The following is a 27,954-nucleotide window of genomic DNA, read 5'->3' as shown; positions in this document are numbered from 1 at the left end:
CTTTCCCACTTTCAGAAAAAGATCCTGCCTCATAATTCTACCAAAAACAAAAATCAGGTGATTACCTGGGAACTCAAATGTCTTCCCCTGCATCTGTTCCTTCACTTTTGCCTTGCATGAAGAGAGGCTGCTCCCATTAGAGAACAAAAATACTGCGCAAGTATTTGTTATTTGATTGAAAGAAGATGGTTGCACAGTGGAAAAGATCACTAGATTTGGGAACCAAAGACCTGGGTTCAAGTGTTAAGCCTGTCATTTACTATCTTTATGATTTGGGGCAAGAAATTTCACCTCTTTTCTTCATCTCTGAAATGAAATGATTGGACTCCATGGACTTCTAAGGTCCATTCTATAAAACTATGATATAAGATCATTGTAAGTTCCTTTTATTCTAGCAGCATTGAGGGGGTAACACAAAATCCAGTGCCAGGAAATTGCAAAAGTTGGGGTTATTTTTGGCTCAAACTTTTTGGGAGGGGTTGTCTCAGATTTTTTTTTTCTTACCCACATCTTCTGGGATTATTGCCTTTTCTGTTTGCATTGTAATATATGTGCCTCATTTTGGTTTTTGCATTGCCAGTCAATCTTGCCTGAACACAGGAGAGTAATAAAGCCCTATATTGTTCCACATACTTTTCTGGAATAGCATATTATCAATGAAAATTTGGTCATTTAAGATTGATATATACAAAAGGAGAGGCCGGGGGAGGAGAGAGAGAGAATGTTTCCAGAAATAATAACATTGCTGTAACTTTAATTTTGCCTACTACAACATTTCCCTGCGTTGGATTGCCTGATATACTCCCTCGGGGATTGCTCCTGTGCTTGTGATAATCGAGACTGATTATATTGGAAAATCACCTCTGGAAGAGAAACCTACTCCAGAGGAAACTTTAGATAGGGACAAAGCAGTTTGGGTTGGAAGTGCCCTAGTGCCCAGGACTGTACAGCTCCCAATTTGTCTGTTCATTCAAGCAGTAAATTTACTAGCAACCCTTCTGATAGGATAGAAAACATAGTCATATTAGGGGAATTTAAATGGAGTATTTTCAAGGACTTTTTGGATAACAAGTTAGTAATCAAATGGCATTTCGGAACATGAATATTAAATATTTTAATAATCATGACAGGGGACATTCTGCCATATTTTTCCTTCTAGTGCCTAACAGATGACATATTTGCATGATGTTGCCTGGAATATCCAGAAATATAGGAGAAGGGCAGTTCATGGTGACTATAGAAAGGCTTCAGCAGAATTGTTTTTCCTTTTGTACATTCAGACTCAAGTCGTGAAACTCTCATGTTACAGATGTAAGCCCTGGCTCATCCATCAGACATTTCCTGCTCGTTAGCCTTTTTAATTAGAAAAGGAATATGGAGATATCTTGACAGCACAGGGCAGTCCAGCTAAGTAGAAAACCCAAATTCAGAAATGTACACTGGCTTCCTGACCCTGTCAAGTGGAAACTGAGCATATTGTAAACAGAATATATTTAGCTTCTGGGAGGGAGGAAGAAGAGCCCATTAGAAAAGTCATACCTCAGTGGGCACTGATGACTTTGGGGTGACATTGACAGCAGAGGCTTGAGGAGAGGCACTAAAAACTGATTTGATTCAAGAAGACAGGTGAGTTGGTGAGTAAAATCAAGAGGTTTGTTTATGCATGAAAGGAGAAAAATAGCAGCATAAACTCTAATCAAGTGACCAATGCCATCCAGCCCCCAAGCTTCTCAGGCAACTGAGGACAGGGTTCTGGTCCAGCCTCCTCACTGGAGCCATTCTCTCCCAAGAAGTGCTCTGGAAGCCCTTTACCCCTCAGGAGGACATGCAAATTCCTACTTAGGTGCTTAGAACAAATTAACGATAAAGGGCAGAGAGAACATGTAAGCCTGTACTGACTGCTTCATTTGTTCTGATTACTAATTCCTTTTTTTTTAAATTTGCCCCATACATCATGTTAATTTAATTTAACTGAAAGAAATAAAGAGAAACAATTTGCAGTGTGCATCAGTTATACGAAGCTTTTTAACCACAGAAATATGTGGTATGTGTATCTAACATCTATAGATCTCTATATGTCATATATGTGGCTTGAAATTTCATCTTGTTCGTGCCACTAGATCACTTTCTAACAAACTGAACAGGGAACACACTTTCTATGCCTAAGTAACCCCATATCTAAACCGAAAATTATGCTCTTTTCCCTTTCCTACATCCCAAGTGTTGTGAGGAGAAATCAGATATAGTAACTGTATCGTGTTGGGAGAAACTGGGAACAAAAGCAATTTGTAACATGATCTATTCTGATTTTTAAAATAAAAGCACTATAACTGCTTTTTCCAAAGCATGGAACATCTTGTATAGGAGTGAGCTTTGGCTTTCAATTAGGTTTCTTCCTCTTTGTGAATATGGCCCCCTACTTTGAAAAGAAGGGGAAGCTTGGCTCTCATATATTCATGGAATTCCGACCTGCATTCTTACCTCTTAGCATCCACCTCCCATTTTCTGAGTTCTCTTTAATATGACAAAGTCACTTCAATTACACAGTCATTAGAAGTTTTGCCAAGGTTGAGTATGGGTCGTTTTGTGTTCATTAGAGCACAAAATTAGAATTTTCATTGTGGCAACTGTAAACACTGTTGGCTCAAAGGATCCCAGCACTTTCTCATAAAATCTTGGATAACCCATCACTGATGCTTTCACTGGTTTTCAGCATATTTTAATTTTTTTCACAACTACCTTCTGCTTTTTCTATCCCTTGGTACGTTTCTTTTGGCTTGGAGGTTGAATAAATTATTCTCTTGAAAACTGATGGCATTACCGTGTTGGGTACGAACTAGCAGGCATGGCCTGCACATTCCCGAGAGACTAAATAGAGTGAAGATGTTATTTCCTTAACTTTTTCAGTGTTGGTTGGCCCAGAGTCTGGCAATTAGACTTGAACAAGTCTGGGAAAGCCATCTGGCACCACTGAAACAGTTTCCATATTTGCCAGGCACAATTTATTAAAAACAATGCTCTGAGAAAATGAAGCTTTTCAAGTATTAGTTTATGGCAAACGGAATTATATGATTGTACCTTTAGCATTCGGACTATCTGGAGTTTGGTTTTTCCTTCAGAGTATTTTATGCATTTCTTTCACATTTCTCTCTGCCTCTTACTATATTAACCCTACTAGAAAAAAAGAAAGAAAAGGAAAGATAGTAAAAAGGAGTCTTATTTCCATAGACATGTGCCATGCTTTTTCTTGTAAATTTTTATGACTTCTGAATTATTTGAATGAATGAATCTCGTGTCGACATCCATCCTTCTTCCTTTATCTTTAGAATGTTCTTTGCAGATCTGACACATCTGTCATTTTGTCTTGAAAGGTGATGCCAGTAACGGCGCTCACGCCACCGACCCACATAATAACCATTTTTGCCTTAGTCCAGGAATCATAGGAAGTTACTTGAGGCACAGAGCTTCTACAACTAGCTGAGTGTGGGAGGCAAGTTTCAAAGCCAGATCTTCCATCTCCCAAATCCAATACTCTAGTTAACATTTGTTTACTGCCCCACCTCCTACACATGGCCTTTCCTGACCATGCTCCCACAAAATTACTTTATGTTGACTTTGTATTTGGTTTGTATTTGCGACAACTTGACTTGATGGAGAAAAAACCGATTCAAGCCTGGCCTTTGCCTGGATGGCCTGAGGCAGATCACAAACTCTTAGTACTTCAGCCAGAGAATCACCATTATCTAGATTGGGTTTTTATTTCTTTGTTCCATCTTTCCCACTTAAGTTTGAATCTGGTTCACTGTGTTCAGGAATGTTGTAGGCTACCTGTTTGATAGTCTGGTTCAGACTTTCTTCCTCTGCCCCATTCCACTGTACCTCGAATCAAACTCATCTCATATGAGGCACGTCGTCTTCCCCATCCCCAGTCTCCTTGGAAGCAGGCGCTAGGCAGTTTCTCTCTTTGTAGCTACAGTGCTCACATAGTGCTTTGTACACAGTTGGTGTGTAATAAATGTTTGACAACTCAAATAAACATACAGACTAATCTGTGATTCGAAATGGGTGTATTCATAGAAGCCGTGCTTTCTAGATGAAGGCATCCTGAACAGAGCACGAAGAACAGAGCTCAGAGCATGTAGTTGTAGGCAATAGGACTAGATTAGAGTTCCCTCAGAAGAGCTTAGTGCCCTGCCAGCTCTCACTGACCTATTCCCCTTTTTCCCAGACTTTGAACCAGGTACTCCATTTCAATTCATAGCCATTGATTTTAGTTCCTCAGATAGAAGCTTCTTGGGGAATCAATTTGGATGATCTCTTAGACTCCAAGCCCAAGTGTCCTTGAGAAATCACGGCTTAGCGATTCTTCCTGGATTCTGAAAAGCAGCTGGATCCATTTGGCTGCTTGCCTCCCAGAAGCTCCAGAGCTTCCTTGCTACATTTCCATTCTAGATCCTCATACCTTGTAGCATCACTTTTCCCTCTGGATTGGATAAAAGCTTCCTTACCAATTCTAATCACCATTTTATTTTTCTCTACCTCTTTGAGTAATGCAGCCGTTTTCTTTATAGTCTACCTGGGACCTGTGCTTTTCAATTTGTCCAGAGAACTAATAGCTTTTTGGAAGGAAAAGGAATTGGGACCTTGGACATAGTCATTTATTAATAATACTACTAATGCTTCTGCTTTGGAAGGAGGGCGAGTGAGGGACAGACTAGAAATGGTGGGGGGTGGGAAATGTGTTTTCAACAACTAAACAGCAGCAATTTTTAAAACGCAATCATGTTCTTATTTAAATAAATAGAACATATATCATTGTTTTCTCTCTTCTCTCTTCCTTTCCCTTCTTGCTCTCTCTCTGCTTTTTGGCTCGCTCTCTCTCTCTCTCTCTCTCTCTCTTTCTTTCTCTTTCTCTCTCTCTGTGTGTATGTATACACCCCTTTATTTAAAAAAAAAAACTCCTTGGAATCAGGAATAAAAATTAACGTGCCTCTAACTAATCCATTTCTTTTTAGCTTTGTCTCGTTGCTGTACTTTAAAATATCTAGGTTAATATTTTAAGCACTGAGCCAGGATCCTCTCCCAGGCTGAAAAATCTTACCTTCCCCATTCTGACCTGATACGGACTTCTAGTGCTAAAGGCTATGAAAAATGGGCAGAATGAAAATCCCTTGCATGTAGCCACCCTGACAAATCAGGTTAGGGTATTTGTACGTATTCATTATTTATGAGAAATTACTAAAATGTTGGTGGAGGAAGAATGAGACTGACCCCACTGGCCTTTCTCAGAGGGCATTTCTTGAATATCTTGCCACTCCTTCCTCTATGAAATTAACATGAAGATGATTTAGGGGCTCCCCGGGTCGTTTTGAACCCAGCGATGCCATCCCGCCTTTCTGTAGTGAAAAGCGCTAGCTGTGTTTTTCATAAGCTTCCCACTTGGTTCATATACTCCCCTGTATCTTAAATAGAAACCTATCATCAGGTTTAGCAAATCAATACTGCGAGAGTGTGAAACGGTCCCCAGAAATCTCCAGAAGGCCATTTCACAGCAAAAGCAATTGAAAACAGAAGCGGCCGTGGAATATCTTATGAGCTCACCATTTAGATCACAAAAGGACCATAAAAGTCAGAAGCAGTTTGTTTGAAGCAAGGTTCATAATATAACCATCCCAGACTTGCTGAGAAGAAAGAGGAAAATTGCAAACCAATTTGTGGTTATAGCTTTTTCTGTCAATTCTTTGGGGATTTAAAACTTGTAAAAGGTAGAAACTTCTGCCAGCTTAGGTTATTGAGTGGGCCTGTGATAACAATCATCCTGGCAGCTATCCAAACACCAATGATTTGAAGGCGATAAAGTCTTTATTAACTACAAAGCAATTAGTGGTTCTGTGGCTTCTATTTCTATCAAAAGAGGAAGGGAAGGTGTCGCCAAAGATGATTTTGTTTTTCAGTCGTTTTTCACTTGTGCTCGACTCTCTGTGACCCCATTTGATGTTTTCTCGGCAGAGCCAATGGAGTCGTTTGCTGTTTCCTTCTCTGCTTCATTTTACAGACGAGGAAACTGAAGCAAACAGGGTGAAGTGACTTGGCCAGGGTCAGACAGCTAAGAAGTGAGGCCAGATTTTCTCACAGAGAGGACTGTTCCTGACTTCAGGCCTTATATTCTATGCACTGAACCACCTAGTTGCCAAGGATGATAGCTGGTGACCATTCGGGATCTGTCTTAGGGCCGTTCTTTGCCTCTTTTCATGATGTATTTGGGGTGCCACGGTTCATACTCTGGAAATGCTCCCGATGAAGACAGAGCAGGAGTCAGCCTGCCAGACTTTTTGACTGAACTGAGGCCTACTTGGGGATGTCGGGAGTCCCTCTGGGTTGCTGTCCAGCAGTTGCCTCCTCTGCACATGTCAGAGGATGTCAAGGAGCCCATATATCCACCTGCACAGGTCATCTTAGACTTGTGTACCCTTGACAAATCAATAGCTAGCATTTACTTTTTCCATGAGAGGAGACAGGAACTGACATTTCACAGCCTGGAAAATTCCATGGACTGGCTCTAAATTAATTGCTCAAACAATAAGAAACCTAATTAGATTACAATTGCAAGCCTGTTAAGAAGGCTCTTTATGATTCACTTTTGATTACAAGGTAATGTTGAGCTCGTCTACCTAGATTTTTATTCCTAACTGAGCAATAAAAATAGTTTCTGGTTTCTCTTCAGCAAACATTTTTCCATAAAGAGCAATATCAGTTTAATGTGAAATGAAATTCTATCTCTTCAGTCCTCAATCAAATTACTTCAAACAATGAGAAGTAATACTGTCACTTTGAAAAATATCATTAGAAAAATGGACATCCCAGAATTATCTTTCAGCTTGTTCTCTCTGGGGCTGGAATCCCAATATTTCTAAGTTTTGGGGGATACACTGAGGAAAAATAATCTTGTTTCTACCCTTCCTCCTCCCCCCCCCCCGGGGGCTATAATCATTATCTGAAGTATGTGATCAAGGGGAGGTTGTATGTCAAGAATTCATTTGAGAAAACAGAGTGAGGTAGAGTAAGTGTCCTTCCCCTTGCTGCTTATGCTTAGGTGACATTAGCTTGCAGATCATGAGGTGCAGGGTCAAGGCTCTTCTTCCAGCAAGACAGGGGGAAAAGGAGCAATGCGCACATCTTGCTCTCTGCTTTCTCAAAAAGGAGTCTTGAGAAGTAGGGATGGCTGTCAAGGAGGTTTTGCCCAGCCCCAGTCAAAATACTGATATGTATACCCAAGAATTGTTTTAAAATAAATTTATGATTTATTATCAGTAAATGTTTGATTTGGGTTCCTATCGTATCTACCTGTGGTCACATAAAAATTTCTCGGATGAAAAGGTTGCAAGTGGAAAACATTTAAGAGGCCCCAGCTTAAAGCAGCTTCTCCTAAGACAACTTCAGTAATTTTCAGTTCCAATGGCCTTTGAAGAGAAAGAAAAGGACACACCAAGTGAAAACGAAAGGCTGAAAGCCAAGGCTGGTGATTATTAGTAGTGTTCCCAGTTTAGAGAGGTCAACTGGACTGGTGTTTGGGTCCCATGCTCTGGACTGGATGCGTAACTAGCTCTTGCTCTAGTAGTCCTTAATTTTGTGAGATCAATCATAATCTGAAGTTTGTCTAGGAGAGACCAATAATAAGTCATGGCCGCACCTGAGGGCTGATTGCTTTCCTTGGATCCTGATAGATTACAGATTACAGATAGAGATAGATATATTGGTCCAGAGGTATTGATCAGGGATCTATTTGGACAAGGTGCTCTGAAGCTAGGGTCTATGAACCTGGTTTGTATTTTTGGTGGTCAGGTACACTATTTCGATACAATCAGCTCTCTTTTGTAATCTTATTTTGTGCATCTCAAAATGGGATTTTGACAGAGGGGGTCATTGATTTCACATCAGTCTTTGTGAAGGAGGCTAAGTCATCTGCTGTGAATGTTGGAGGAGTTGGGGACTAGGATATAAATGGGGTTGATTGAAAGGAGAAAAGCTTTGGTATAAGTAACTATGGAGAATGAAAAGGATAGCTTATAAGGATTGTCGTCATACGTTCATTTAGTTTTCATAATCCTTAAGCTTCAGCCACTACTCTGTCACTAACACTCTCTGGGCCTCAGTTTCCTGAGTTGTAAAGTGAAGGACTTGCATTAGTTGATCGCTAATACCCCAGTAAAAAGAAAGAGGTGGGAAGACGGGGAGAGACATAGACAGGGAAGCAGGGAGGGAAAAAGGGAGGGAGGAAGGAAGGAAAGAAAGGAAGAAAGGAGGAAGGGAGAGAGGAAGGAAAGAAGAAAGGAAGGAAGGTAGGTAGGTAGGTACGTACGTACTCACTCTGTGGAGATTTGATCTCTAAGCCTATTGTACCCTGTTTGGGCAGACCCAAATCCCTACAAATCTCTCACTCCATGCAAGACTTCTGGTGCCATTGTGATGCTAGTAATGTCTGGCTACTGCTATCCCATTTGGGGGGGGGTCAAGTCCCCCAATGCACTTACCACTCCCATGACCCTAGTTTCAACCATGGACATGGGCCAATGGAGCCAAAAGTAGGGGATCTCTGTGTTTCAAAATCAGTCTGGGACTCTGTGCATATGCACATGTGTGTGTCATAGCACCCTAGTTATGCTAGAAATTGTGAATGTCATACAAACCTTAGCAACCCAGGGACCTCACGGCTCACAGTGATAATAAATAGAAGTCATTTACCAAGAAGTTGACAGGTTTGAACAGTAAGAGACTTAAAGTGACCTAATTTGTATGGCATATAAAGTGTTTGATATATGTATATTATTTTACTTAAATTTTGTAACCCTGTGAGCTAAGTAGTACTCACATTCATTCCACTGTATAGATGAAGAAATGAGATCAGTTAGATTGCATCCCAGCCCTCAGATTCTGTTCACCAGTGACTTTTTGATCTTTACATCTCAGCCCAGTTCCAGAGGTTCCAAACAATGGACAGCACACCAGAGAAGTATGCTTGGGTGTATTCTGGGTGTTTGCAGATGAATGATATTTTTGCTAGTTGCAAATACTTCTGAGTGATGGGCTCCAGCCATTTAGTTGGAGACGACACCCACATTACATATGACTATGGGGATTTCTGTTTTGGTATGCAAGACAGCATCGCGGTTGATTTTCTCAATCCTAAGTTATTTCACACTATATGCCTATTGCTCTGTGTTGGTATTTTAAGTCAAAGCTGTATTCTTAGAATAAAGAGAAAAAGAGGGAAGATCTAATAAGTTAAAACCATTTATCAGAGAAGGACAATTATAAATAGCACTTCCTCAATTAATTAGTAACCTTAGTCATTACATAAAAACAAAGCACGCCAAGCTAGCATCTTCTCATTTGCATTTTGGACCATTTTTGATCATCTATAATGACTGATGTTGTTGGAATAAATTTCTTAACATGACTCAGAAAGACAAAGGCAAATTATCTCTTTCTCCCTTGTGAGTGTTAATGAGGTGGAGACTGAAATGCATTTTCCCTGCTCTAGGTAATATATCATCCTCAGTGTTGGGGGAAATTAGGTATTTAATTCTAAGAAAACATTAGAAGTGCTGTGCTTTGAATGGTTATGAGTCAAAGGAATATTGTGGAACACCATTAAGGACAGGAATTACTCTTATTAGGAAAAAGGGATAGGGACTGGACTGTCATTTCACTGGTACAGGGAAATGCTTCTTCCACTGCAGCACCTTATGATCTCAGAGAGTCATTTAAAGCATTGAGAGATTGAGTCACTTGCCCAAGGTCCCCCACCTATTGAGTCTTTGTAAGCAAAGACAAGTCCATTTGCAAAAGTAGAATCAAATCAGTTTGTAAATTCATAAGACTCATGATTTGAAACTAATTTTAGTGACTGGCTCCTTGGGATGAAAAAGCAGTAGATCTAGAGCTAGAAGGGACCTTGTTGTAACCCAGTTCAACTCTTTCATTTGATGCATGAAGAAACTGAGGGCCCCAAAGAGGTTCAATGAGGGAGGGACTACATAGAAGTGCCTCTCACTATGTAAGCATAACATTTGAGAAATCATGCCAGTGGACGAATGGAAGTTAAGGGGTAGTCCTCCAGTGAATTCCCAAATGGTCACTGGGGACAGTGACACCTGAGAAATGACAGCATGACGAAAAAGCCATTGAGAGAATCAGTCAGAGGAGGTGGGTGGGAATCTGTGCCCCGAGCAATAGTGTCAGACCACAGACTGCTGAAGAGGTGCCAGTGAGCATGGGCAGAAGGAGTTTGTTCTCCCAGGAGTTCTCTCCTGGGATGATATCCTAGCTCCAAAAAGGGGAGTGAGGGGATTGAATTCTTGCACTGAAGTCATCTCCTGTGTATAAAGTAGTATCCTCGAATGAAGGCATAAAATTACATAAAGACCGCCAAATCCCATCCAAAGAAGTTAAAGGAAATCAAGGATGCTGAGCAAGATGTGGCTGTCTTTATGGGATCCAGACAGAGGGGGTAGTGCTACAATGTCCAAATGTCTGCATGAAATAGCATCCCTGAAATCTGGATGCTTCCTGTCATGTGTCTATAGAACAGATCACATGGCTGTAGAATATTCTGACACCTGGCTTAACTTTTCACTTCCCAGCTAAATGTTGTGTTCAGGTGGAGGCCTGTCTGTCTCACTATTTATTAATATGAAGATGCACATGTTCATGTGCAATGGATGAGCTGATTTTTTCCCCTGGAGCACATCTGGGTTAATGAAAATGGGTAGGGACTAGAGGGAGAAAAAGAGGAATAGGAATCAGGCAGGGGTCAATTGGTCATAATCCACGATTGAAGAATTGGAAAGTTTAGAAGTGGAAGAGTCCTTTAAGGCCACCGAGTCCAGATGCAAAGCTTAGTGACATCTCTGTTTGTTGCAGATGAGCAAATCTCTTGTCACCTAATTGGAAATTCTTTCGATGGCCAAAGGATTGTGGATTTTGGAGCCAGAAGGGACCGCCGAGATCAATAGTCCAACCAAGACTCAGGGAAAGCAAACAATTTGTTTAGGGTCACCCAGGTAGCAAACCAGAAAATCTGGGATTTAAGCCCACTTTTTCCGGCTCCAAATCCAGCTCTTATTTCCCCTGCACCATGCTGTCGTGTTAACATACATAATAACTAGTTGGGAATTCATATCAATTTGGCCAATGTCGATTAAGCTCCCACTGTGTGAAGGGCCCACGCTGTTAAACTAACCTTTGTTTCTCTCTCCAAGAGTGAAAGACAGGCAGCCAAAGCTCCAGCAGGGGTCCTTGAATGCACACAGAGATATCTGTAGTTGTTTCTCCTTGTAGGAGGCATCTAATCACCTAAAATTTGGACACGAATGGTAGAAAGAGATGCTGTTCCATCATATGTATCCTGCTTGATACATAAGGACAGGCAAGGAAGGCTGACAAGAGAGGTGCTCTCAGTTCTGGTCTTTTAATTAAGCTAAGCCCTCATGCATCACACTGGCCACCCGTGACCCAGGCTTTAATGGGAGATTACCTCCTGGAGTCTAGGATCCCTGGCCTTCACCCTCTCCGGTGCCCCAGACTCTTGTCTAGAATTTAAGTTTTTCACAGTAAATCTCAGCTTCTCAACAAGCGTCAAGGGCCCCGGCTGACAAAAATAAAGTATTCCAAGGGAAATATGAAAATAGCTACTTATTTTAGCAGTAGGTTATATTTTATTTGCTAGTTTTTCTTTTTTGTAGAATCATGACTTTCTAGTAAATGACATCCCAGAAGATATTTATCAAAGCACAAAAGCACAAGAAAGGAGCACCTTGCGTTTTCTCTATTATTTCTCCTTTCTTCTGACATTCTCTTGCCTAGAGATGTAATTCCATTAAATATGTACATTTTTGGCTGGAAGTCTTCTTCATGTATCTTTCAGATAAATCTTAAAAGTACATAAGGTCTGAAGGGCAGCTTTTTAAAGTGCAAATGAGACACACACTAGAATATTGTCTATGAGGGTTTCCAAATTATTTAGATGCCTGCATAACTTTATCTTACTCTTTCTGGTATGATGATAATAAGGGGAAGAGGTACAATTCCATATCCTTCCTTTCAAGCACTGGCAAACTACAATAGTCATATTTAACACCTAACATATCAGGACTTCCTTTCGACTGGTCTTTGTTTTCATTGGATTGATTTTAGTCATCGCCACGTCTGTAGCTCTGCGGGATCTCAAAGGTAAATAGCAGTGGTACAAATTAAGTCTGGCTTGTTCCACATGATATTCTATTACCCTTTTCCAAATGGACTTGTCTTTGACTGCTTTTCACTAATGCAAGGCATCCCCGGGACCTCTGGGTGTTGCAGTACAAGAGTTTAGTTTGGTAATTTGGAAGAACGACATTCTGAGATACGTAAATACTGCCAGTGAATTGCAGTGTTTCCTCATACACTTTTTTTCTTGTCCCAAACCCTTTCTACATAATTTCCTATGTTGATTTTAGTTATCATTCTCATTCTCTTTGACTTGCTTTCACATCCTCAGGAAAGCTGAGTGGAAATACACTTACTGCCCCTGGGTTTCGAAGCACAACGTTCGAAAAATCCATTTGAGAAAAAAAGCAAAAAGGCAACCAGGTTTACCATGTTTAGTTTTAGTTTAGGTGTTCCAAGAGAATTTCTGGTGCCAGTTCCCACCATTCCCAAGGTAGCATCATTAGAAATGGAACTAGCTTATCATACAGCAAAACAGAGGGAACCAAAGCTTCCCATGCTGCAAAATGTGTTTCCAATAGTCATTGAAAAATGGAATCAGAAATAAAGGTGAGAAGATGCTGTGGGTCGAAACCCAAAGATGAAATGTATAAATGCTCAAAGACCTAGCTAGAACTTCTGTGCCCCAGTGGTCTCCACGTGAAGTCTGCACCGTTGGCCCATCCAAATATAAAAGGAAGCCCCCCCTTTTACATTTGTTTCCTGTCGGCAGGACCCAAGTGTCTTTGTGGAAGGCAACTCGCTTTCTTTCCTCCTCCATATGGAGTATCTGAAGATGATGAGGGAGAGATGGCCCTTGCTTTTCCCCACTAGTCAGTCTTACCGACTCAAAAATGGCTTCAGAGCTCCCAGACCCCTTTCCATCTTTGATTTGTTTTTCTCATGTTTTTTTCATTGATAGCAGCCTGAAAGCAGGGGATGTGGTAGAGGGGTTGGGCAGGGGGTGGACAGGATGGAGGGAGCATATAAAATATGTTGCTTTTCCAGAATTGTCATAGCAAGGATAGCCAGCAAATAAATGATACTGTTTTGGCTTCCAAAGGGTAAGCAGGTGTCTTAGGAGTCCCAAATGAGCTGTGTACAAGCTTGTACAAACAACCTCCAAATCATGCCTGTTTGTTATTCACACAAACAGAGTGGAAACCATCTGAATTCCACAGTTCCCAGAATTCAGATGGTGCACAATGGCCCATAATGAGCAGCACCTGTGCTTACCTCAATTACCCTACGGTTCGGAACAACGATGGCAAGGGCTTCTATGACGCTTTTTTTTTTCAATAATAGATTTAGTTATGTCTTTCATAATTGGATTCAAAAGCTCAAAATTTCATTTTGCAACTTGTTCATAAAATGTGTACGAAAAAGGCTGGCATTTATTCAAAAGAAATACTCTGCAAAGAAGAAATTGCAAAACAGCCAACTGCTGGTAACTAAGCAGCCAAATTACCGTCCAAGCGCTTGGCAAATACACGGTCTTTTTATTATTTCCGTAATTGAATTTCTGTTAAAGCGTGGAGCATAATTTAACATCAGGAATTTATTTATAATACAATAGTGGTTCAGTAAGAAATGCATTGTTATTGTCACTTTTAATGGAGTCTTATGTATTCCCTCTGAGCCTGGGTGGCAGACTGGGAGACCGCCACTGTATCAGTGTTGTTTGTAAACAATTGAATTAATTGGAGACAGGGTCATTAACTCGACCTGAATACCTTTGATTGCTTCTGTAAATAAGGTTAGAGAGCAAATGGCTAATCTTGGTTGTCATTATGGATTCCTTTTCCATTTTCACACTGCCTTGGATATTAAGATCATTTTGCTAAGCAGCTTTGCCTCCTGTCCCCATATTTACAGTAGTGCAGGCATGGCACATAAAAATAATTGTATCTGACTTATATTACATTCTCCATATCTTTATAAAATGCAATACTAGGAAAGGTCCTATGTTGAATCACAACTCATAAAAACCATCAGACCAATAAATGAATAAACCACCATAGGGAAACCATAGTATTAAAGCAAAGTCAAGCTATGGAATCCAAGTTGATTTTGTCTTCCCTCCCGGCTTCATGACGGTGTGCCGTTCGACGGCGCATGAACAACAACAACAAATACATTATGGAAAAGAATCTAGTAAAAAAAAATCTCTCCCTCGCAGAGCATAGATGGTGTGATTGCCCTTTGTCAGCATAACACACGCCCTACAAGTTATATCGTAAGATGTGTTCATAGTATCTCTTGCCATTTTGCCATGTGGAAAATGATTCTCTTGGAATGTTTTTAACATAGATATACAGGGCATCCCAAAAGTCTTAGTGCAAGTCTAAGCTATTAAAGCTGTGCTTTAATATAGATAGTGAGCATAGGTCGGTCAGCCGTTACAGCTGCTGTCCAGTATATTCCTGGATTTTGTGGTCTGGAGTCAGAACCTGGGTGACTATCACCAGGCTGCTTATTAGGATTCTGTATGAGTAAACCTGATGCTACTACGTCTCCTGGGTGATAAGTCACACATTGTCTACCTGTATTAGTGACTGGGATATTATCTACACATTCCCCAGTTTCCCACATCAGTGTGTGGATGGACACTGTTTTGTACATACAAGGAGGTGAAATGGTCAAGCCTACTGTGCCTGGAGGTAGGGGATCCATAGGCTGGAGATGAACAGATTTCACCTCTCCAGGGGGTATCTCAGTTGTCCCAGCTGCATATAGCTCTATTCTCCCCAATTGTAATTCCCTTCTGCCATCAGGTTGCTTCCTGGCTGGTTGACTGTGTAATCCCCTTCTCCCATCATATGGCTTTCTGGCTGATTGGTCATGTCTGGGCACTGGACTTCTAGACACTCTCTGGGTGCACCATTGGCTGCCATGTTTGGGACACCCTGTATTCTAGAAGTTCCTATATATTGGATTGATTTTTGTTTTGATTTTGTTTTCTGCTATTCCCAGTAGTGGGGTTCAACATTCTTAGAAAGTGGTTTTGTTTTGTTTTTTGCCTCCTAATAAAACAACTAAAGTAATTCTGTAAAATGGAAGCATCACTAAAAATTGATGTGCCACAAGGCCCTTAATGGCTTAGCTCCAAAAATTCAGTTGGTCATTTTCTTTGCTCCCAAATGGGTTATTCTCATTAGAGGTCCAAAGGCCTTTAGGAGGAGGCTCAGTAAAAGATTACTTATGTAAGTACTTTGCAAACCTTACAAGAAATGATATCAAGATGAGCTGTTCAGATTATCCTTTTCTTCGGTGAAATGAAAGAACTAAGAATCTCAATGACGTCAGGGCAAGCTAGGCTGAGGTCACTTGGAAATGAAGCCCAGCTCTTCTGCCAAAAACCATCCTGTGCCATCAACTGGAGGCAACCATTGTCTTTGAAGAGCTCCCCTGCTGACTCCAAGGGAAGAGAGAGAGCATTGCTTCTAAATGTTTGATGAATCAGGGTCTGGAGACATAAAAAGAGCTTTTCACCTTCTGGGTCTCTTGCCCTTTTTTATAATCTTCCGGGTGGCGTCCTCGGCTGTTTTATCAGCCCAGCCCAATCGCCAGCCCCCAGCTGACGGATAACAGCAAACCCCGTCTATCCCTGCTCTGACTACCACCCCACACGGTCTTCCTGAAGCGATCCCCCTTCTCTCATTCTTCCTTCTGCTCTGGAAACAGAACTCATATCACATCCCTAGTCTCTTTGCTTCTGGATGGAAAAAGAATGCCAGACCTGTGACTCCCTTCACCTGCCCTGGAGAATACTATCCTTCCCTGTCACCTTTTAGAAGATGAGCTCATGGAGATCAGGGACAGGCAAGCTTTTCTTTTGGCATTCTTGGTGCTTAGCTCCATCATAGTCAGTGCTTAAGAAAAATGTTCTTCATTCACCCAGTAACCCTTCAGTAGTAGTAGTAACAATTGTTTGCCCTCTGTTTTCCAAGAATATCAGTGGTGTCAGGGAGGGGATGCCATGACAGAAAAGTGAGTTGCATTGAAGTTAGGGAGGACTGGGTGAGGTCACCTGCCTCTTTCTCCTCCAGAGCCATCTGGGTCCAGTGGCCAGATAGAGGTCAGGATAACTGGAGATGGCCTTGGATGCAGTGGGAGACCTGGGCCTTTTTAAGCTAAGGTCTTTAATAGGTCTGAGTTTGACTGAGGCAACATCCAATGATGAAGGCTAGATGAGAAATGAGGTGGAGAACGGCCTCTTTTACCTACTCAAAAACAAAATCAATCTGGGAGAGGAAGATCCTCAGGGTTTCTGGCCAAAACAGAAATAATGGCTATTTACATTCACTCTGAGCCAATCAGGGTCCAAACAATGACCCAGTGAGGTTTGGTTTGGGATCTAATGGTGGCCCATCGGTGAGAACCAACAATTTGGGTTTAGGCCATGCTTCTAGCAGGGATCACAGTTTCCACTGGTAAGGGTGTGAACTCCAACAACAACTCTTCGGGATGTAACAGGGAAGGTAAGGGTATGATTGGATATATCAGTTCTGGCTCAACTAAAGCTATAAGTTTGACTATATATATAATAACAACATACCGATAATAACTGACATTTCATGTTTGCATAGTGCTTTAAGGTTTGCAAAGTGCTTTCCTCACAACACGGTGAAAGCGGTGAAAATATTATGTCTTCATTTTACAGATGAGGAAATGAAGGCTCTGAGAAGTTGAATAACTTTCTCATGGTCATGCAGCTAGTAGTATGTGGCTAAAATCTGAATTTGGTTAACATTAATGTTACCTAAGCGATGTCAGCTTAAATGAGTAGTTAGGATACAACATGTCTTAGATTTGATTCAAAAGCATTTATAAGACTAAGCTGAACCCGATATGCTCAGAGAAGCATCAGATACATCCCAAATCAAAATGTAGTTCAAAGGAAAAAAATATGAAACACGGAAACTTTTAATGTAGAAATAATTTTGGTGATTTTTTAAAACTTTGTCCCCCAAAGCAAAGTGGTACTGTGGTCTTGTCATTACTAAGCAACAATAGCCTAAGATTCATGGGGCAGGCAGTTAAGTAGCAAAGTCCCGGGATTTGGAGAGGTTGACTCTGTCTGGATAGAAGTCATTTGCATCTCAATAAATGCACAATTATCAAGTTGAAAAACTGCAATAAGTTTGTGAGTTGAAATGTTTTCCTTGTTTGTGTTTTAGGCAGAAGGTCTCAAGGTTCTTATATAGCTCTGCAGCGGTTGGGTAACCTCAATTATTCATTAGTTTGGCCTAGCTAGTAGATGGAGAATATGTATAAGAATGATTTTCTCCTATCAAAAAAAAAGCCTATCAGAAGAAAGTATGTAATAATTCCCCAAAAAAGAAAATTAAGTCGCTAATTTAGGGAAAGAGGTAAACATGCGTATACAAAAGATAGTTGGGGGCTTGCCCCATTGGCCGAAGAAAGCTTTTGTTTTACTATTATTATTTATGGAGTCACTTTATACGAAAGCGTTTGATTTGTCCTTCTTTCCCTAGCTCGATGACAAAAACTTCCCTGTACTCAAAATTTCAAGCCCACATACCGAAGGCTTTTCCAGTTCTCAGAAAAATGTGTGGGTTTGTTTTCATTGCTTTCTGGGTCAGATTTTAAGTGACTCCCTCTTCTTTCTGAACATGGAGATTGGCCTTCCTCTTCCCATTGATCTAGATGAAAATGTAGGGGATCCCGCCCTTCTAAAAGAACATGCCAGATTCCATGGAAAAGGCACCCCCTCCTCGAGCAATCTTCTTACTGGCAGCCATGATTAGTCTTTTCACTGGGAAGTCAAAGGTGAGTTGGGCTTAGGATTAAATCAGTTCCCTGAGTGCATGTGCTGAGTGGGGCTTTTCAATTCTTCTCACTCTCACTTGACCCCCTTTAATTTAGTGTTGATGAGAAGGGAGAATATTAGCTGGGAGGCAAGATTTTTCAGTCTGATAAGGTTATGGGATTAGAGAGCCAGCATCTCCTTTGCTGTCATTCAAAAGAACAGATATCGGAAACATGGTTGAAAATAACGGAGCTTTTGGACTTAGAGGGTTTCTACATGTAGAAGATTTAACATGTCAGATTTAAATATGACACTGGGCACCTCAGGCACCGGATGGGAGAGGGACTCTTTGTAGGAAGTGTTATTGTTTCTGATTTTTTTGCTAATAATCTTTCTGATTTATAGTTAAACATTGGGGATGGTTTCTCCAACCAATGTATCATAAAAGGGAATGCCTTCATGCTCTTGATGCATGGGTGTGACACAATTAACAATGCCCATGGTCTCGGTAACATAGTGGTGCCCCTTACAGAAGTCCTCCAAGCTAGAATTTAATCCCAAGTTGATTGAATGTTTTCCTTCCATTAGGCAATTAGTTAAACCACCAGAAAAATCATCAACTCGAGAGAGTAGATTGTGGGTAGAGAAAAGTATCAAAATAATAAGAGACAACAATTTCACCTGTTATTCAAATCAAAATTATTATTTTAATTAGGAAGAGGATCTTCTGCTCGATATAATATTTTCCTTCCCTGTGGCTTACACCAATTTTTTTTCCCTAGTCATTCATGTGTGCGAGCTGTATGACCCCCGAACATGTTGACATTATTTCGAAAATATCAAACCACACACACTGGGCACTAACTCTGTAGAAAAAAAAATCTCTTAAAGTTTATTTAGACAATGACACACACTGACAAAGCAACTAGTTTGGTGTGAGTACAAAAACTTCACTGCAGATGGTGAATTGGCTGTAAAAAGGGGTGACTGGAAAAATAGTGGTACCAGGAATATAAATAGAGAGAGAGGTTTTGGGGGGGGGGAATAGAATGAGTTCTATGTTTTGGCCCTAAATTTGCAATTCTTTTGTGACACCGAATAGAACCATGCCAGCAATAGTAATAAAAGCCTGGGTGAAGGGCAACATAAAGAGAAGGGCTGGGTAGGTAGGTATGAAAATAGTTGAGGAGATCACCAAGAGAGTGGAGAGGACTAGCCTTGAGTTGCTCCCTAGGGAGGGAGGGTAAAGGGGGGAGGAGCATTCTAAGAAACTTGAGGAGAGCTTAAAGAGAAAATAGTTTTACAGAAGCCAAAGGAATAGTATCATATGATTACAGATTTAGAGCTGGAAGAGATTTTAAAGACCTTCAAGTCTAACCCCTTGTTTTTTAGCTGAAGAAACTGAAGCACAGAGAGCCTAAGTGATTTGCCCAAGCATTTTTTTTCAAGTATCAGAGGTGGCTTCTGAACAAAAGCCTTCTTGCCTCTAGAGCCAGGGCTTTTACTGCACCATACTCTACTTCCTGGGTATAGAGAAAGGGAGTGGATGTTGCAAGTTTCACAGGTTATATAGGTTAAAGCATAATCTAAAGGGCAGCGTTTTGAGCAGGTAAGAGATTGTTGGATAACCTTGGAGCTTTCAGTGCTAGAAGCAGAAGCCAATTAGCTAAGAAGTAAGTTAATTGTAGGGAAGGAAATCCAGATAATGAGTAGAGACAGCCCTTTCTAGGAGTTTGCCAATGAAAGAAAGAAGATCTCCTATTTTAAGATGCTCACTTGAAGCAATGATAAAGTCAAGTAAAGGTATTATAAGGATGGGAAAATTCTAAGCAAATATATAGCTGGTTGGAAAGGAGCTAGGACATTATAAGACCGAAGATGAGAGAACGGAAGGGAGGATCAAAGGGGAAGTCTCTGAAAGGACACAGGAGAGGATGGAATCAAGAGCAAAAGTGCCAGGGTCAGCCGTGGCATGGAAAAGGCCCCGATCTTGGCAAAGAGTTGGCGTAATGGAGGAAAGGATTGGGCTGAGGAAGATGGATCTGGGAGATATGGAGTGACAGAGAAAGAGGCAGTTAAATCCCACCATCTCTGGCAACATCCTTTGCTGAGAAAGCACCAACAATTGAGGACCTAATAGGGGAGAGAATGCTTTCTATGGAGAGTCAGGGACTAACAAAAGAAGCACATTCAGGTGCTAATAAAGGGCTGCTTGAGATCTGCCAACAGAAGATTTAACTAAAATCGTTTCACTTTTCTCCTTAGCATTAGGCAACATATCAAAAGGGAAGGGAATGGAAGAGGTGGATAAGGTTAGGATATAGCCAATAGAGGAAACTGGCAACAGGGTAAGGGAGTCACGGCAGACTAGTCAAATGCAGAGTCCAGGCTGTGAAGGAAGGTGAGTAAAGAAGCAGAATGGGAGTGATCATCTGAGCGAAGCTGGTGGGTCATAGGGACTGGAGGTCATAATGAGGATGAAGAAGAGGTTGTGGAGGAGGCAGAAGGGTAAAGATAGAAGATTGAGCTCAGAGAAGAGAATTGCAAGTTCTGGATCCTAGGGATAGAATAGTTAATAAGTCAGATCTGGGGCATAACCATGGGTGGAGACTTAAGGCATTTGATTAATTGGAAGACCAGGTTTTTGAGGAGACACTGATATTTAATCTCTGTTGTAATCTCTGGTGTACTCGATTTGGGCTCTGAGTTAGAATGAATAGGATTCTTCTGATCCCAAACTCCTTGAGGAAGGAAAGATTTCCCTGGAGGCCTGACTATATACTGACTACAGTACAAAAGTGGACATGTTGTAAAGGTGGATGGAAAGGAACCACAAAGGTTACTCGGCGATGGTGGCAAAGGGATGGTCTGGAAGTGGGTCTAAGAGTTGGACTATTTCTCTTCCAGACCCAGTGCTTTGGGGTCCCAAGAAAAGGCTCAGCTAATACTAGAGAGAGTGGTCGGGGATGAAGTGTCTTCTGGAAAGGGCCCTGTTTCCCCAATTGCAAAGAGGTGGGAAAGAGATTTAGGATAAAGAGGAATCTGTGAACAGTAGAGTGAGGGTTTGAGAAGCCATAATGGAATGGGAGGGTTAGAGAAGGTATGGATTCAAAGATGGCTAAGGGGAATAGAGAGGAGGGGAATGGGAGAGGATTTTTGCCACTGTGTACTTTCATGCACTAATGACTTGAAATAAGGCTCAAAGATACAGAATAAAAGCTTAGGAGAAAGGTTCTGGGTGATGCTGCAGAAAGATAACTGTTAAAGCAAGAGAGGAGTGCCTTAGCTCTAAGTGAGGCAGGATGTAGAAAGAAAATCAGAAGGCTCTGCCGGAGGCCAGAGACCTGACAAATATAAACAGTTTGGGGCCAAGAGGAAAGAGAATAAAAATAGTCAGTGAAAGAGACACTAGAGCGAGTATCAGGGTGGGAGGAGAAACAGGAGGGTCAGGGCCTGTACTCTTGGGAATCAGAGGTGGCTTTTTTCTCCTGGCTACTTATACTGTAGCTTGGGATCCATAAAATATGACAGGGTTCAAGAATAGTTGGCTTCTTCCTTCCTTGGGGCAGTGCAAGTCCAATAGGCTTGTGGAAATGGGAGCTGCCGGGACATTCTGATATTTGCTGACATTTTAATGGTGTTTTTACATTTTGCAAAGCACTTTCCTTACATTGTCTCATTCTGTCCTAGAGCCCCTGAGAGATGGAGTAGTGTTGAGACAAGCAATGGGAAAAAAGAAAAGGGCATTTCAGAGTCATCTTGGCCAAAGGTGGGATTGCCAATAGCATACAGAGGGCGGGTGAGAGCTCAGGCTGGCAGGGGCAGAAGAGTGGCGGAAGCTAAAGTGGGTGAAGTGGGTTGGGGAGTTCAGAGAAAGGACCCAAAGAGCCCTGTTGCCCAAAAGTTTAGACTTGCTACGTGGTAGTTTATGGTTCCGTTCTAGCTTCTTAAGCAAGAAAGTTTCATGGTAAGCAGTCAGTGCGGCAGAGGCACATTAGCGACCCATTTAGTGCACCCTCGTGTTTCCTGTAGAGTAATAATGCAAAACAAATAGAATCCTGCATTTCTTGGCATGGGATTGAATTTACTGATACCTCCATGAAAAATCTGATGAGACCAATGGAACCACACATATATTGAGAGGATTTGGGCCGGTACTGAACCCCAACATGATTTTACTAGGTGATGGATTGCTGTGTCAACACCACCATAGCCAGTGGTCTTCTTTGGAAGAAAATAGGTGGGGGTGAGTTTGAAGAGGGACAAGGCCATGAGATGTTAGCTGTATCAGAGTGCTGTGTTACTGTTAAGAACAATCTAGCAGCTCCCCATCACTGCATCTATTTATGCTCCCCTCCCCCCCTTGACTCCTTAACTCATCACAATCTGGATTCTCTGGACACGGATAACCTCTTAATTAACAAATCTAATGCCCTTTTATTCTTTTATTCTTCTTTTATATATTCCTCCCATTTGACCTTTCAGAACAACTTATTCATTCTATCAGTGCTGGCTTGTGACCCTTTATAGAGAGTTTCCACATTGACAAGATCATGAAAGCATCAAAGACTACCATCCCTTGGATAGGCCACTCTTAAGCCAGTTTAGCCTTCGCCAGTAGTGCATAGACCATTGGAGATTAGTAGTAACACCAGTAACATAGTAGTCAATGAATGATGCATTTGGGGAATCTAAAATCCCTCCAAAGCTCCACATATAAACAGAACCTACTTAAGACTTCAATGTATCTATGGTCTCAGGCATGAGGGTAGTGCATGTGGACTACCATAAGCTCCTAGAGAGCAGACCTTTTTTCTGCCTTTTGAAACCCCAGTGCATAGGACTATATACCTAGAACATAGTGAATGCATTGTAAATGCTTATTGACTTGAATTCTGTCTGTTCTACTCACTACTCATGGCTGATGATAGATCAAAAGGTGAGATGGTCTGCTTATCCGGTATGGCAGTATCTGAAGTTGACTTGACATATGGTTCTAGCTCAGAATATGATGAGAGATTTAGCTTTAGGAGATCATTGGAAGTCATTTCCAGAACTCAGTGCAAGGTTACTTTTAAGGTTGAGGTAATTGTAATTCAAATTGTAAATATAAAATAATTACATTTGTAATTTTCAGCATCATTGGTATTTTGATTGAGCAAATAAGATACAAACAGGCAAAACTGATATTCATGGAAAGCTCATCCAACTCAATCTGGGCTACTCCTTGGCCTTCAGCTTCCTTCCCAGGATGTTACCTGTCTGAAGAACTCAGAAAATGACTGTGTTTTATGCATGCATTTAGCAGGGTGAATTGAAACCAGATGTCTTCATTTCTCAAAGTCGGGGGATTGGTTTAATCTCCTGTGTCCATCAGTATTTAATAAGGAATCTAAGAAACTACTGGTTGCATTTAATGCACATTTATTAATTTGTCAGTGGAGCAAAAAAATCTATTAATGTTCATTCTTGTAAAACGAGGCATTGTTTTTTAGGGAATCTCTCTTATTCTACTTACTACTCTTAACCTCTTGATGTAGATGACAGAAGAGTTGGAGTTTGGCAGATAGTATTTTAAAGTGGGCTTTGGATTAAAAAAGAAATGCATACTTAAAAGATAAAGGGGGAATTCTTAAGGAATAGAAGGAATTAAGGAATATTAATTAACAGAGAGACTTCCTACATCCTAGTAGTAACTGACAGTTGATTTTTTTGTTTATAATTTAATTAATTTTTAAATGAATGTTTGCCTTCTCTCCCTCCCACAACCCCCTTCTCTCACCTCACTGAGAAAGCAGGAAAAACAAAAACTCTGTTACAAATGTGTATAGTTGACCAGGCCTATATTGATCTATTTTAATCTATCTATCTATACACACACACACACACACACACACACACACACACACATACACACACACACACACATACACACATCTCCAAATCCTTTCAAATTTGTCTGTCTTTACAGTATTGTTCTTATTGCATAAATTCTTCTCCTGGCTTTAAATTAGTTCATACAGGTCTTAAAATTTGCATCATTTTTCTAAAACCACCTCTTCTCATCATTTAAAAAAAGTTTTATTTTCCCTAGTTACAGGTGGAACAAGTTTTTTTACATTTGTTTTTAAAATTCTCTGTTTCAAATCCTCCCCCTTCCTTCCCACACCTCCCATTGAGAAAGCCCATGTGAAGTCATGCAAAACATTTCCATAAAAGTGATGTTGCAAAAGAAAACATAGATCTCTGCCCTGCCCCCTTAAAACAAAACCCCTAAGAAAAAAGCATGCTGCAGTCTGTATTCAGGCACAGTCAGTTCTTTCTCGTGCTATGGACAGGATTTGCCGTCATAAGTCCTTTAAAGTAGTCTTGTATTGCTGAGAACAGCAAAGTCATTGACTGCTGATCATCCCACAACTTGGCTATTACTATGTACACAGTACATTTCACTTGGAGCTCAGGGAGGACTTTCCAGGTTTTGCTGAGAGCATTCTACCCATAATTTCTTATAGAATAATAAATTGTGGTATGGGGTTATGAAAGAATATTATTTGTACAAAAACTTTTCAATTTGATATAATCAAAATTTTCCATTTTGTGGTCAATAGTGATCTCTAGTTCTTCTTTGATCATAAATTCCTCCCTCTTCCACAAGTCTGAGAAGTAAACTATCCTATGTTCTTCCAATTTATTTATAATCTCATTCTTTATGCCTAGGTCAGGAACCCATTTTGACCTTATCTTGGTGTACAGTGTTAAGTGTGGGTCGATACCTAGTTTCTGCCATACTCATTTCCAATTTTCCCAGCAATTTTTGTCAAACAGTTAAGTTCTTATCCCCCAAACTGGGGTCTTTGGGTTTGTCAAACACTAGATTATTAAAGTTATTGGCTGTTTTGTCCTTTGAACCTAACCTATTCCATTGATCAACTAGTCTATTTCTTAGCCAATACCAGATGGTTTTAGTAACTGCTGCTTTATAATATAATTTTAGATCTGGTCCAGCTAGGCCACCTTCATTTGATTTTTTTCCATTAATTCCCTTGAAATTCTTGAGCTTTTGTTTTTCCATGTGAACTTTGTTGTTATTTTTTCTAGGTTATTAAAATAGTTTTTTGGGAGTCTGATTGGTATAGCGCTAAATAAATAGATTAGTTTAGGTAGTATGGTCATCTTTATTGTATTTGCTCGCCCAATCCAAGAGCATTTAATATTTTTCCAATTGGTTGGATCAGACTTAATTTGTGTGGAAAGTTTTGTAGTTTTGCTCATAAAGTTTCTGATTTTCCCTTGGCAGATAGATTCCTAAACATTTTATACAATCAGTAGTTACTGCAAATGGAATTTCTCTTTGAAACTCTAACTGTTGGGTTTTATTAGTGATATATAAGAAGGCTGATGACTTATGTGGGTTTATTTTCATACCACAATTTATTTAGCCATTCCCCAATCCATGGAAATCCAGTCAATTGCCAATTCTTTGCACTGCCCCTTGTCATTTCTTCCAGCACAACAGTATTCCATGGCATTCATATGCCATAACTTGTCCAGACATTTCTCCTCAGTTTCCTCACAAAAAGAGCTTCTGTCAATATTTTTGTACCTAGAGGTCCTTTCCCTTGATCTTTTTGGGGGTATTGACCTAGTAGCATGTCACTGGGCCACAGAGTATGCACAGTTTCCTAGGTTTTTTTTTGTTTGTTTGTTTGTTTTTTTTAAGAAGCGTAGTTCCTAATTGCTTTCCAGAATGATTGGACTAGTTGACAGCTCCAGCAGCAGGACCTCAATGGGGCTGTTTTCCCACAGCCTCTCCAGCATTTAGAGTCCAGTAGATTTTAAAGAGATTAAATTCCTTCCTGACCAGCAGGTAAAGATGGCTTTCTTCACAGCCTATAGAGTGTAATCTTAGAGAAGAATAGACTTGTGTGAAGGGGAGGGGGGGGGAAGCACAAGGGAGAGTATGGACTAATTTAGGCTTAAGAAAGGAGTGAAAGCCTCATGTTTCTCCCACGGTTCAATCCGGCTTCCACAATAATTGTACCTCAGGGTCCCTTTAGCCCAGGGTCTGAAGTCAGAGGAAAAAGGAACAAGAGTGGCCACCCACATGGTCTTTGGGCTGAAAGAGCTTGACTAGGGGATGAGAAAGGGAAGCTTGCTTCAACACTGGGAGAAAATAATTAGACGAGCACTGTTCCCCTTCAGTCATCTTTCCCAAGCTCAGCCTTGGCCCAACCTTGTGGGATCATCTAAGTAAGTTGAAGGGAGACATTTATTTGAAAAGCAGGGAAGGGGCATCCTCATTTCTAAGAAAATTAAATTAAGAAAAAAAAATTAAAGAGGCCATAAAAATAGAAGAGAAAAACTCCGGCTCATCCGCCCTCACATTCTGAAATGCAGGTACACAAACATGGAGAGCAGGGAATTCTGTCAGTTGGCAAACATTTTGCTAGCTCAAATTTACAAATCGAGGTGCTTCCTTATGACCGCCCCTTCTGGTCCCCTCTTTCAAAGAGATATGATTTAATGAAGAATGGGGTGTTCCTGGTTCTGGCCTTAGGTCTGCCTAAGCTGCAGCTGGACTTTGGGTTTTGGATACCCCTTAAATGTTAGGAGCTCCACTTCCTCCTCAGCATGATGCTGGTATGAGACAAAGTGATCTTTAGGCTTCCCACCAGGTCCAACATTCTCTTTATCTATAAACCCTCAGACCATTTACATCAGAATCCCTCTATAACCTTATAGATGTACAACTTGCAACAGTTTGATCACACAAAACAATAAATAATTTTTATGGGGAGAATTGGGCCAATAGGATTCTCCTGAGCAGTATGGGCTTTGTAGGAAGGTATTCCCTGTATTTGAGTAACACTATAGCTGCGAATGAAAACCATTTGAGCAACTTTGGTGGGGGGAACTTCTCAGACTGGAAGCTTCTTCCATTAGGTAGGCCTCTGGCTCCTCCACAGGCATGAGGGACGCCTCTTGGCAGATAGCCAGCGGAGCAGAGGTGAGATCATTTTCAGACATGGCCAATGCATTGATTGGTTTTGTTAAAAGAGAGGGTGTACTGGGGATAGGGATTGATGGAGAAACCAAAAAGAGGAAAAAGTATCAAGATAACAAAAACTATAGATATGAAATGGAGAAGTTCAGAACAAACTAAACATGGAAATTGATTTCATATATGATTCTCTTTTGTCCTCTATATATTCCAATATTTGTGAATGTTGATGACTAAAAACAAATGTGAGTGCAAAGTCTGAATCTGGTCTGGGTCCTCAGAGGAATTGATGACTTTAAAACTACAAATAAAATTGCAGGGATTCATGCACAGCACACTTGTGTCTTTGGAAACATCCATTTTATTTCAGGTGTAATAGGTTCAGAAGTGTTTCCTTCAAAGGAATTAATTCAAAGAAATGTGGGGAAAACCATCATAGCTCATAATGAAATCTTTGTAAAATCCAAAGTCTCAGCTACTTGGTAGCTAACTACCTTGGGCTGTAGCTGATATGTAAAATAACACCAAATGACCTTTATTTTATTAATAACTGGTCAACTTTGTATGGTTTTCTTTCCATTGTTCTTCCCAACTTTCTTCTCTGCTCTTCCTATATTCTGTCCTTTCCCCTTTGCCCTCTCTGCCCATCCTGCTCTTACTCCCTTCCTTCTCCTTCCTTCTAATACCATTATGGCAAACAGTTTTAATTTCAGTGTCTTATTGCAGTGTTCAAAAAACTATCAGGTAAAAAGAACCATTGAGACTTGGAGTCAGTCATAGAGTATTTATTAAGTGCCTACTATGTACCAAGGACTTTGCTATCCTGCCCCCAAGAGCTCCCATTTCATGAATGTATCTTGAATTATTAGGGATAATGTATCATATATTGCAATGTAGACAAGGCAGATAGTAATTGAAAGACTAATGACTTTAG

General features: G+C 40.7%; 1 protein-coding gene across 2 annotated transcripts in view; it reads left to right on the top strand.

Annotated features, from left to right (window-relative positions):
• The window catches only part of AFF2 (ALF transcription elongation factor 2), a 589,532-nt gene that overhangs the window by 510,600 nt on the left and 50,978 nt on the right, over nt 1-27,954 (top strand). The window lies entirely within an intron of this gene.

Source organism: Antechinus flavipes, chromosome X (genome assembly GCF_016432865.1).
Source record: "Antechinus flavipes isolate AdamAnt ecotype Samford, QLD, Australia chromosome X, AdamAnt_v2, whole genome shotgun sequence".
NCBI classification, from domain to species: Eukaryota; Metazoa; Chordata; class Mammalia; order Dasyuromorphia; family Dasyuridae; genus Antechinus; species Antechinus flavipes.
The sequence above is the reverse complement of the archived record's forward strand: the minus strand, read 5'-3'. Positions and strand labels throughout refer to the sequence as shown.